At 49.7% G+C, this 12920-nt stretch overlaps 1 protein-coding gene across 7 annotated transcripts in view; it reads right to left on the bottom strand.

Moving 5' to 3' along the window:
- TSPAN9 (tetraspanin 9) overlaps window positions 1-12920 on the bottom strand; it is a 210644-nt gene that overhangs the window by 157839 nt on the left and 39885 nt on the right. The window contains exon 1 of one of the 7 annotated variants that reach the window (XM_077953299.1): window positions 10556-10757. The exons of 5 other annotated variants lie outside the window; for them this stretch is intronic. The gene's annotated coding sequence lies outside the window, so the exon portion shown is untranslated. Of the gene's footprint in view, window positions 1-7382; window positions 7547-10555; window positions 10758-12920 lie in introns of those variants that run through there. One more of the 7 variants, XM_015150844.3, reaches the window with a different exon arrangement.

The following is a 12920-nucleotide window of genomic DNA, read 5'->3' as shown; positions in this document are numbered from 1 at the left end:
GTAGTCTAGCACAAGCTGGACATGCTACCAAACCTGTAGTCCCAGTTACTTGGGAGGCAAAGGTAGAAGGATCACTTGATCCAGGAATTCGAGTCCAGCCTAGGCAACACAGCAAGATCCCATGAATTTTTTATGCTTCCTGTATCGCCTGCAGAACCGTGAGTCAATTACATCTTTTTTGTTGTTGTTTTTGTTTGTTTGTTTGAGATAGGGTCTCACTCAGTTGCCCAAGCCGGAGTGCAGTGGTGCAATCACAGCTCATTGCAGCCTCGACCTCCTATGCTCAAGCAATCCTCACACTTCAGCCTCCCACCATGCCTAGCTAATTTTTGTAGTTTTTGTAGAAACACGGACTCACTATGTTGCCCAGGCTAGTCTCAAATTCCTGGACTCAAGGGATCCTCCTGCCTCCGCCTCCTAAAGTGTTGGGATTACAGGTGTGAGCCATCACGCCTAGCCCAAATCTCTTTCCTTATAAATTACCCAGTCTCGGGAATTTCTTTTTTTTTTTTTAATGTTTTTTTTAATGCTGAAAATTTTGCCGTAGGGGACAGAAGGATGTGTAAAAAGAAAGGAAAAGGCACAGTAATTAAGTCATCCTTAGAAATGATGAGGTTTTCTTTCTTTCAAATAACTTCACTTTAATGTAACTTCAAGCCCAAACATTCAGGTATTTCTTTATAGCAGTGCAAGAACAGCCTAATACAGGGGTACCATTTTAAATCTTTTATACTGAATTTTTAGTGTACACGTAGCAAAGATACGGTAAAGATACACATATCCAAATTACTCTGGCAGCTCCAGCATATAGACACACAAATACTATCGTGTTAGAATGGCCTGCAGTATTCAGCACAGAAGCATGCTGTACAGATTTGGAGCCTAGGAGCAAAAGGCTCTGCCTTAGCATGTGTAGTAGGCCATACCATCTGCACATGCAGGTTTGCGTAAGTGCACTCTGATATTCACGCAGCAACAAAATCACCTAACGGTGCATTTCTCAGAACACATCCCAGTTGTGGAGCAATGCATGACTGTACAGTTATTGATCCCTTATTAAGCATTTTATAAGTCCTCTCCTTTAATCCTCACAACATCCCTGTGAGGTCCTAGCGATTATATGCATTTGACAGAGGAGGAAAGTGAAGCTGCCAAAGGTCAAGAGAAGCGTTCGCAGTCGCTACCCTAGTCAGCCAGGATCTGGATCTCTCATCCAAAACTTATTTTCTCAACCACCATAGGAGAGCATTTTCGCTAGACACTTGAATACAACAAACGCAACAGAAGTCTCCACTGCTGGGAGGGAATATTGCCACAAAGGCCAGTATTCATCCAAACAACAGGTTTCGAGCCCTTAAATGCCTGGCGATGTGCTGAGTCCTGGTTCATAATCCATGAAACACAAACAAAAAGGCTGTTCTTGGGTTATGATCACAAGCATTCTCTGGGCTCGCTTGAGGGTCAGTTTCAAATGTATTGTCGGCCACAGAACTGTGTTAAAACAACGAGCTTCCCTCCTTCCCATTCCTCTGTGGTGAAACCAGGCTGCCCTGGTGTCGCCCAGCAGGCCACAACAACAAGGTATTATTTTAAATTGGGCTTTCAAAGGCCATTTAAGGCAGGAGTAGCAAATTCTTCTATCTGACAAAGATCATCTGAACCACAGAGAAAAAAAAACAATGAAAATGCATGAGAAGAAAGAAACTTAAATTAGGGTCTTCTTAAAGAGTGAAAAATACGAAATGTCTCTCTCGCCACAGTATTCGGAAAAACAGCCAGCGGAAACAATACATATTTTTTAAAGTCATTCTTTAGTTGTAAATTTACATCCAATTAAGGGAGAAAACTGCAGGGGTAAGAATGTGTTAGAGGAGAGGAAGAAGGAACTCCAATGCAGAGGCACCATCTCCCAAGCACATTTAAAGCCCTGTTCTGGAAAGTGCTGGAGCCTGTTTTCCAGTGAAAGGTGCTGTGCTAAGCACACAGCAGAACACCCTGCAACCCTCTGAGACACCAAAGCACTTCTGGTGTTTTTGTTGTTGTTCACTAGAGAAATGTTAGCAAGCACATAACATAAAAAGAAATCACTTATAATCACTAACTACCATTAGCATTTTTGGTGTATTTCCTCTAATCTTTCTTCTTTTTTAAAAAAATTAGGATTTGTAGTTTTATATCTTACAATATTTGCTTGACATTTTTTCATTAACATTATCTTGTTTTGTTTTTTCAGAGACAGGGTCTCACTCTGTCACCCAGGCTAACGCGCAATGGCACGATCATAGCTCACTGCAGCCTCCACCTCCCAGGCTTAAGTAATCCTCCCACCTCAACCTCCCAAATAGCTGGAACCACAGAGGCACACCCCTATACCTGACTTAATTTATTAAAAATTTTTTTGTAGAGACAGGGGTCTCACTATGTTGCCCAGGCTGATCTCGAACTCCTAGGCTCAAGCGATCCTCCTGCCTCAGCCTCCCAAAATGCTGGGATTACAAATGTGAGCCACCACACCTGGCCTATTTTGAGTCATTATACATAATTTTTGAAGACATAATTTTTAAAAGCCCATACAGTGGCCCATCAGGCCGGTCGCAGTGGCTCACACCTGTAATCCCAGCACTTTGGGAGACCAAGGCAGGCGGATCACCTGAGGCTAGGAGTTCGAGACAAGCCTGACCAACATAGAGAAACCCTGTCTCTACTAAAAATCCAAAATTAGCCAGGTGTGTTGGTGGTGCAAGCCTGTAATCCCAGCTACTGGGGAGGCTGAGGCAGGAGAATTGCTTGAACCCAGGAGACCATGCCATTGCACTCCAGCCTGGGCAACAAGAGTGAAACTCTGTCCAAAAAAAAAAAAAAGAATGTATCAAAATTTATGTAACTAATTTTCTATTGTTAGACATTGAGTATGCTTCCAGTTTTTAGCTACTATAAATAGTGCTGCAATGAAAAAATATACATATAACTTCTTTAGTATAAACTCCAAAGAACAGAATTATGAATGAATGTTTCTAAGGCCCTTGATATCAACTTCCAAATAATTGTACTAAAAATAATTCTAAGCAATGTTTCATTTTTGCAACTCTCGACATAAATGGCACTACATCTCAGTATTTTCTACATGGACAGTTTAAGTCATGCTGACAGATAAATCTGTCCTGTGGGCCTGGGATTTCCCACTTCTGTTTTGAAGTGTCTTCTACTAGTTGCTCATATACCAGCTGAAAATGTGCTTCCAAACTACCCTGGCAGCTCCACTGCTAGCACCAACCACACTGTGTCTTACATCAGAGGCAGCTGGTGGCCTGCCTGCTTCCGGGACTCCAGGAGTGCAAGGACCAAGCCCGGCTCACCTCTGCCTCCTCCCTGCACAGCTCCTTTTAAACCTCTCATCTTCCATCCACAGTTCTCAAACTATTTTTTAAACTCTTCCGCACATCCTCATCCCTCCCTGAGTCGTGTGTCACAGGATACGAAGTGGGAAGGATCTGAGGCTGTGGGCAAGCTCCCTAGCCTCTTGGCCTTCAGACTCATCTGTAAAATGAGGGTAATCATCCCTCTCCCAGAGACTGCCTGCAAGGATTAAGGTAGATAATGCACGCAAAGCTCTTAGTAACCATAACGGGAGCCTTAGAAAATACTCAATAAATAATAGTTTTTTCCAAAAAAAAAAAAAATACATAATAACAAACCCACCAAAAAATTGTTTAATCCTCTACACACTGGAGGAGATTAATGAATCATACAGCTGTCCCTCTCATCTGAAGCTTGCCCAGGCCCTAAATGCCTGGAGAGAGACTCAGAACCTTTGGGGACTGTGCCAAACCCACTGAGCCTCAGGCCAAGGGCTAGGGAGGTCTGGCAATGCCAGGCTTAGGACGGCGGGCGGGCAGCTGGTCAGCACAGAGCCACAGAAGCTCTAGGTCAGCTGTGCACAAAGAAGGGTTAAGGACAAGCTACGGGGAAACCAAAAAGAAACAGCCTGAATCAATCCAACTGGGACAGAGGGCACCAACAGCAAGCAGGGAAGTGGTTCAAGGGGCAACAGGTTCCTCCCAACTGGCAGCTTGGATGCAGGTGAGGGACGCAGACGGCGCTCCTGAGCTGACCCTGGACAAATCTCCTGTTGTTCGTCAACGAGGCTGGAGTTGAGTCACTGTGGCATTGTCCAGCCACTCTATCAGGAGGAAACAGCTGGACAGACCAACACGAAATGCAGGAAGCCTCAAGCTCCACCAGGGCTCCCTGTGGGGCCCCTCCCTGTTTGGGAGGCCTAGCATCCTGCCTGCCTGTCCCCCAGGGACCCTTGACCAACCCTGAAGCATCCACTGTCCAAACAGACATCCCTGTTTCCTGCCTCCAAGTGCCCAGGGCAAAACGCAAGCTCTCTGTGTGGCATTTTGGCAGCCCTCCTAGGGGCAGGGAGGTGGGGTCACCTGCTTTCAACCTGCCAGTAAATAGAAACCAAGGTGTAGGAAAACAAGTGGTAGAGAAAAAAACAACGATATTTAATTAATTCGGAAAGGACATACTGTGTAGCAAGAGGACAGTTTTTCTCTGGACTAAAACATGAGCAACATCTAAAAGTGGGCATCACCTCCCTGCAGGAGCACATTCGGACAGACTGGGGACTCAAAGCTCTCTGTTAAGAGGGGTTCTTGCCAACTTCCTTATCTATGGACATGAACTGGGTCTCCTAGGCTCAGATAAAAGATCCAAAATCCCTGTTAGGATTTAGAAATAACTCAGGGCCAGGCGCGGTGTCTCACACCTGTAATCCCAGCACTTTAGGAGGCCGAGACAGGAGGAGACCAGTTTGAGACCAGCCTGGACAACACACACAAAAAAAATTTAATTCACCAGGCATGGGGGTGTGTGCCTGAAGTCCTAGCTACTCAGGACTTGATCTGCTGCTAGCCTAGCAGATCAAGGCTGCAGTGAGCTATGACTGTGCTACTGCACACCAGCCTGGGTGACAGAGCAAGTCTCTATCTATTTTTAAGAGAAGAAAGGAGGGGAGGGGAGGGGAGAACTCAGATAAGCAGCAAGATGGTTCACAGTTTAAAGTCAGATAGACTCAAGCTGGAATGCTGCCCCTAACAGTAGCTATGTGACTGATACAGCCCCAACAGTAGCTATGTGACTGATACAGCCCCCAACAGTAGCTATGTGACTGATACAGTATATATAACTTCACAGCCTTCAGTCAAGGTTTGCAAACTCAGGTACCTACGAGGTGGAAAACATAAATTCAGGAAGCTAGCTGTGTACAAGGGCATGTCCCAGCACTGTGCCAAGACTGAGGGGTCAGGAAAGCACAGCCCTATATGGAGGTGGTACCTGAGAGTCAGATCCAGCCAACTGTTGCCACTGGGCAGCACAGGCTCAGGGTAACTAGACCTTCCAACTTTAAAAAGCCAACATCGGCTAGGTGCAGCGGCTCATATCTATAACCCTAGCACTTTCGGAAGCCAAGGCAGGAGGATCGCTTGAGCTCAGGAGTTTGAGACCAGCCTGGGCAACATAGTGAGGCCTTGTCTCTACCCAAAAAAAAAAAAATTTTTTTAATTAGCCAGATATGGTGGCACGTGCCTGTGGTCCCAGCTACTCAGGAGGCTGAGGTGGGAGGATCACTTGAGTTTGGGAGGTCGAGGCTGTAGTGAGATGTGATCACACCACTGTACTGTAGCCTGGGCAACAGAGCAAGAACCTAGAAAGAAAAGAAAAGAAAAGAAAAGAAAAAGAAAACAAGGACAGGAGGACAGAAAGACAGAAAGAAAGAAAAGCAAAGCAAAGCCAACATCCTTATTTTGAAAAACCTCTCCAGTGTGTCAGTTGGGCCCAAACAAAATGCATCCGTGGCCTGGATCAGACCTAGCGGCCACTGGATTGCAACCTCAGCTCTAAGCCTGAGATCTGCAAAACGGGGGCAAATAAAAGAGCCTCGCTTTGGGAGAATGAGATGGGATTAGGTCTGTCGAGCATTTCACGCCGCCTGACACACAGAAAGCACTTGATAAATGGTGACTATTAACTAGGCAGCGTTGGAAGGGACTTCAGGAAGACCCACCCCAACCTTCTTGTTCCACAAGATGAAACTCAGGTCCTACGACTGAGTCACAACCTGCAAAGGAGCCGGTGGCCAGCGGCAGGCTGGACCCAGGCCCACTGACTCCCACCTGAGTTCTGAAGGCCCAAGCCGCCTCTCTCACTTCCAGAAGCAGTTTATCACCCACCACTCCACAAGGGTCCCTCCTGGGGGCTGGTCTACCCCGTTACGGGCATCTCCCCCAAGGGAAGTGTTGTGTGTACATCTTTTTGATTCACCAGCAGAGCTCAGCCTCACCTCGGGCAGGTGATGGGGGCTTGGTCAGCAAGAACTGACTGACTGATCCGTGGCAATGCTCTCCCAGCTCTCCCGGCCCCGCAGTTCAGTTTACACTGTATGTGGTCCTTGGCCCAGGCCTGCGCCAAGGTCAACCTCCTGCCCTAGCCCAACCCGGGCTAGTGGAAAGGAAACGCTGGGCATAAAAGGGGGTGACATCAATAGGTAGAGAGATGAGGAGGGGACAGAGAAGGGCTGAGCTAAAGAAGGCATGCCAGAGGGACATGACGTGTACTTGGGGCAGGGCCAGAGTGCGGGCTGGCACAGCTGGGGAAGAGAGAGTGACAGGCTGGCACAGGAGTAGGGAGAGCAGATTCCAGGGGAAGACTGTGGCTGCTGGCGGCACAAGGGTCCCCAGACAGAGGGACTCTGGCCCTGCTGGGTTTCTGCCACCCAGGTCCTGCCGGGTTTAATCAGCCAGGTTCCAAAGAGCCGAGCTGTGTTCCCTGAGGTTCGGAGCACGCCAAGGTTGTGTCCTGTCCCCAGGCCCCCAAGATCCTGTTTGAACTCGTTCTTACTGAAAAACTTTCCACACTTGAGGGCTCCGGGAGTTACGGCCTTGGAATTCCTCCCACTCGTTCCAAAGCATACATTAAAGCTTTCCAATTAACACCAGCTGAAAAGTAAACCTTCATTTTAAAGAGGCAACAGAGGAAAGGAAGAGGGAACGAGTGGGCAATGAATTTCCCAACCAGGCAGCTGAAACGTAGAATGGTTGGGCTGAAAGGACCTCAAGGCTCATCTGGTACAAACCCTTTGTGCTATGGAGAGGCACCCGGGCCCAGAACGCGGAGTGACGTGCACATGGTCACACAGCCAGCCCACTTGGAGCAACACCAGACTCCGGGGTGGCCAGCAGCCAGGCCCGTGCCCTTTGAGTGACAGGGCATTGCACTGTCCCACAGTCCATATTCTCACCTGGGAACAGCCAACACCTCCCCACAGAGGCAAAAGCCCAACGTCACCCACACCTTTCAGCACAGGTTTCTCTCACCTGCCAATGGCTCACTCTCCTCCCCAAATCAAAGGAGGTGACCTGAAAGAAGGGAGAAGGGGAGGGCACAGGATCTGGTCAGCAGAGAGGAGCAGGGGTGCATTCACAGCAGAGAGGCCCTCTGGTGAAGCACACAGCCCTCCAGGCAGGGGCAGGACGGACTGAGAGGATGGGGAGGGAGAGAAGGCCAAGGCTTCCTGCAGGAAAAAGCACACACAAACATCACATGGTCGACAGCGTTTCACAACAAAGCTCCTGGAAGGCAGGGGCTGATCTGGGAGTCCCAGCAGGCCTGGCGAAGCTCAGACCCAAGTTTCCCCCATGGAAAGAACACGGACTTTGGAATGACCCAGATTTGAGTTTAAATCCCTTCTCTGGCATCCAGACTGGAGGACCTTGGGGAGTCAGTGAACCCCCCACTGAGCCTTGTTTTTCTCACCTATAAATAGATGTCTAGCACAACACCTCATGCATCAAAGGTAAAGCAGGGGCCGGGCGCGGTGGCTCATGCCTGTAATCCCAGCACTTTGGGAGGCCGAGGTGGGCGGATCACAAGGTCAGGAAATCAAGACCATCCTGGCTAACACGGTGAAACCCCGTCTCTACTAAAAATACAAAAATGAGCTGAGCGCGGTGGCGGGCACCTGTAGTCCCAGCTACTCGGGAGGCTGAGGCAGGAGAATGGCGTGAACCCGGGAGGCGGAGCTTGCAGTGAGCCGAGATCGCGCCACTGCACTCCAGCCTGGGCGACAGAGCGAGACTCTGTCTCAAAAAAAAAAAAAGAAAGAAAGAAAAATTAGCTGGGCGTGATGGCGGGCGCCTGTAGTCCCAGCTACTCGGGAGGCTGAGTCAGGAGAATGGCGTGAACCCGGGAGGCAGAGCTTGCAGTGAGCTCACGCCACTGCACTCCAGCCTGGGACACAGAACCAGACTCCGTCTCAAAAAAAAAAAAAAAAGGTAAAGCAGGAACTGCTGGTTATTCACACTGCTGAGACTTTCCTCCTGATATCTTTTTTTTTTTTTTTTTTTTTGAGACGGAGTCTCGCTCTGTCACCCAGGCTGGAGTGCAGTGGCCGGATCTCAGCTCACTGCAAGCTCCGCCTCCCGGGTTCACGCCATTCTCCTGCCTCAGCCTCCCGAGTAGCTGGGACTACAGGCGCCGCCACCTCGCCCGGCTAGGTTTTTTTTGTATTTTTAGTAGAGACGGGGTTTCACTGTGTTAGCCAGGATGGTCTCGATCTCCTGACCTCGTGATCCGCCCGTCTCGGCCTCCCAAAGTGCTGGGATTACAGGCTTGAGCCACCGCGCCCGGCTCCTCCTGATATCTTATCCACTCTTGGCCACTTTATAAGCATCCTGAGGGCAGAAAGCATAGCACCTTGTCCAGTGTGGGGTCAGGGAACCAGCTTGGAGAATATCCATTTCTGGGCTTTCTAAACATCCCCCTACCGTCGCTGTCGGGGGTACAGCAAGGGGCTGCATCTGTGACCATGTCCCAAAGGCGGTGCTAAGCTCCATTGTCACCCTACTCCATCCACACGCCAGGGTCCCTGTGGACACGGTGATCTCGGTCCTGAGCCCACAGCTCTCCCACACCGTCCACCGAAGTCCTGCCTGTCTGCAACCTGCGTGCCAGGCTTAGCAAGCCATCTGACCCTCATCACATCTCTGGAGGGGCCGGAGGGAAGAAAAGGAGGCGTTTTCCACCGGTCACAGATGATGAAACTGAGGCAAAGAAATTAGGCTGCTGCTACCTGGCAGTCAGCACAAGGCCAGTTCACACCGTGGCTGGGAGTGGGAGAGACCCGCTGGGCACAGCTGCAGGGAGGGCGTGCTAAGGAGTCCAAAGGCTACAGGTGCAGTGGGGCTGAGAGGAAAATTTCCCCATGTTTGTCAATAAATATAAAACAAGTATCCCTGTTCCATTAAAAAAAAAAAGCAGGGAGGGGGCTGGCCGGGCCCGGTGGCTCATGTCTGTAATCCCAACACCTTGGGAGGCCAAGGTGGTCGGATCAACTGAGGTCAGGGGTTCGAGACCAGCTTGGCCAACACCATGAAATTCCATCTCTACAAAAATACAAAAATTAGCTGGGCATGATGGTGGGTGCCTGTAATCCCAGCTACTCGGGAGGCTAAGGCAGGAGAATCACTTGAACTCAGGAGACAGAAGTTGCATGAGCCGTGATCACGCCACTGCACTCCAGCCTGGGCGACAGAGCGAGACTCCATTTCCAAAAAAAAAAGGCAGGGGGGTGGGGGCGGTGCAGGAATCAGGTAAATGTGATAATGTAGCTGTTAGTGGTGGAAATGAGGATAAGGATTTTCTATATGCCAGGGGGGTTCTAGATGCTTCACGTATCAACTCACTTCACATTTGAATAACCCTGTAAACTAGATCCTTTATAATCCCCACTTCACAGGCGAGAAAAGGGTCTTAAATAGCTTCCATGTCACATAACTGGAGAGCGGCAGGCCCAGGACGGGAACCTGACGCAGGGCGCTAACCACCTCCCTGCACTGCCTCTTACCACACATGCCTTCTCCACCTTCAGGCCATTCCCTTCACCTCCCAGCCCTAGGGCGACAGCCAGGCAGGCAAACAGTCCTGCAGGTCCCAGGACCAGCAGCCACTGCCTCCCAAGGTGCTTCCTCTCGCTGGAGGGGTCCGGGACCTGGATCTGCTCAGGGGATTGGACAACTGCTCCAACTCCCTAAAAATCAGGCCAGAATTCTCCTGGGATGTGCTGTTCCCACCGTCTCAGATTCCCAGAAGAACAGATGGACAGGGGAATTTCTGAATGAGTAACTAACCACAGAAAAATAAAGTTATGTAAATCAGCCTGGAACACGATTACAAAGGAATTAGGCATGGCCTTTCCAAAACTCAGCCTGAGGAAGCGGGAGATACCCAGAATGTGTGTGCTCCCTCCCTGCTGCCTGCCCCGGGGCAGAGCTGGGCCCACTGTGGGTTTCCAGGCTGCCCCTGTTTACAAAATGACAAGGTTTTTACCCCACGGGCAGCAGCAGAGGGACTGCTAAATGCACTTGGATTTCTCCCACCAACAGAAGAGACAGGCCCTAAGATACGAAAATCAGGCAAATAGTCCAACCGTTCCCTCTCCCCTCCCCTTGTTCTGTGTCCGCTGAAGTGCTTTTATTAATGATCCACTCACCACAATCTCCCTCCTGCAGCTTATAAAACAGAGTCCAAAAAATGTACTAATGACTCTGCCCTATCAGGATAGGAAATGACGGCAGGAAAACTCGAAATCCTCCCATCGCAAGCCCTTCCAGCAGAATGGGCCGCCCTTGCAACACCCGTCAGGAAACCTGGATGACAAGGAACCGTCTGTGTAGCCACCCAAGACAGCCTGGAAAACAGGAGGGGAAATTTGGACAGGCCTCAGCTGGAATTCTATGTTTTCCATAATTTAGAATGAGGCTATCTATCCTGCTTGCCTACTTCCTTTCCTAAAGCCATCCTGCTTGTAAAGGTGAAGATCTGTCACCCTGAAAGGCTTACAACTCTTCTGACACTCAGTTTGTGTCTGTCCCCAGTGGGGATGTCCCTCCACCCCTCAGAGCCACCTCGGGCTGAGGCTGAGTCCAGGAAACAACAAACAACAAACAAGCCAGAATGCGTCCAAGGGCGGCCACAGGGGTGGTGGGGTCTAGAAATGAAGTTGTCTGAGAAACAGCTGATGGAACTGGAGAAGAGACAGAGGGGTTCTGTTGTCAAATACTCCCAGGTTGTCATGTGGACCACAGGGCAGGCGCGCACTCCCGGGCTCTGGCGGCAGAGGCATGGCCAAAGGATGGCTCCAGGAAGGCAGGGCTGAAAAGCTGAGCTGTGCAGCAGCGGGGGGCAGTTCTCATCAGCAGAAACAGCCAAGCAAATGCCGGCCACATGACGGGAATCCAGTGCGAGGGTGACCTACGGGGACCCTTGCTCCTCCAAGGGCCTCTCTTTACCTTACAACAATCACGAACCCTGCCGAGCAGCGTGACTCAGGACGGACGGCTCTTTCTCGGTTTTTAGTACCGTTTATTCTAAGTGCTCACGAAGTGCATTTCGCTCAGCACTTCACAAGCATTGCCGTGTTTCATCCTCATCAGAACCTAGTACGGCAAGTACGATGCCTGTCGTCACATGGTAGGAACCCAAAAACATCCCTTCTACCAACGAGAAAACTGTGGCTCAGAGAGGATTCGGAGCTTGCTAAGGTCAAGTGTCCGGGCAGCAGCAGAACTTGATTGTGAACCCCAGTCTGAAGCCCCAGGGCCTGCACCCTGATCCGCTATGCAGCTTATAGGGGCAGCAGCAGTCTTGGTCTCGAGAGACCTGTTAAAGGGTTGGCAGGCTGTGATCAAATGCAACGGGACATCACTAGCAGGTATCAAGTTATTTTCCCAAAATGTTCAATAAACACACATTGCTTTTACAAAAGAAAAGAGCGAAACTTTTATCTAAATGATCAAGTTCAGCCCACTGTCTTGCAATCAGAAATGTGTCCGCTTAAGAAGTAGTTAGCCAATGGCCGGGCGCGGCAGCTCGTGCCTATAATCCCAGTACTTTGGGAGGCCAAGACGGGCGGATCACCTGAGGTTGGGAGTTCGAGACCAGCCGACCAACATGGAGAAACCCCGTCTCTACTAAAAATACAAAATTAGCCAGGCGTGGTGGCGCATGCCTGTAATCCTAGCTACTTGGATGGCTGAGGCAGGAGAATCGCTTGAACCTGGGAGGCAGAGGTTGCGGTGAGCTGAGATCACGCCACTGCACTACAGCCTGGGCAAAAACAGTGAAACCCCGTCTCAAAAAAAAAAAAAAAAAAAAAAAAAAAAGAAGTAGTTAGCCAGTCAAAAAGACAGGCAGTAAAAAGGTTTGTTAAAAAAATAAAAATAGAGTTGTCTGCAAGGATGTGGAGAAACCAGAGTCCTCACACACTGCTAGTGGGAAGGTAAAATGGTACAGCTGCTTTGGAAAACAGCCTGGAAGTCTTTAAACAGTTCAACACACAGTTACCGTATGACCCGGTGCTACAGACTGAATATTTGTGTACCCAAAATATTCCCATGTTGAAATCCTGGGCCCCAAGGTGATGGTATCAGCAGGTGGGGCCTTCGGGAGGTGATTAGGTCATGAAGATGGAGCCTTCAGGAACGGGACTAGTGCCCTAATGAAAGGGACCTCAGAGACCTCTCTTGCCCTGTTTCCACTGCACGAGGATATAAGTTTAGAACCCAGAAGACGGCTTCACCAGGACCTGACCACGCTGGCACCATGATCTGGGACCCCCCAGCCTCCAGAACTGGCAGAAATAAATGCCTACTGTTCATTAAGCCACCCGGTCTGTGGGACTTTGCTATATACAGCAGCCTGAGCTAAGACCCCCTGCAATTCCACTCGCAGGTATTTGCCCAAGAGAAATGAAAACACATGACCACACAAAAGCGTGGTACATGAACCTCACAGCCACATTAGGTGTAAGCCAGAAAAGGTGGTAATAACTCAAATGTCAGTCAACGACGAATGGG

This window comes from Macaca mulatta, chromosome 11 (genome assembly GCF_049350105.2).
Source record: "Macaca mulatta isolate MMU2019108-1 chromosome 11, T2T-MMU8v2.0, whole genome shotgun sequence".
Taxonomy (NCBI): Eukaryota; Metazoa; Chordata; class Mammalia; order Primates; family Cercopithecidae; genus Macaca; species Macaca mulatta.
Note: the sequence above shows the minus strand (reverse complement) of the source record. Positions and strands in the feature narration are given on the sequence as shown.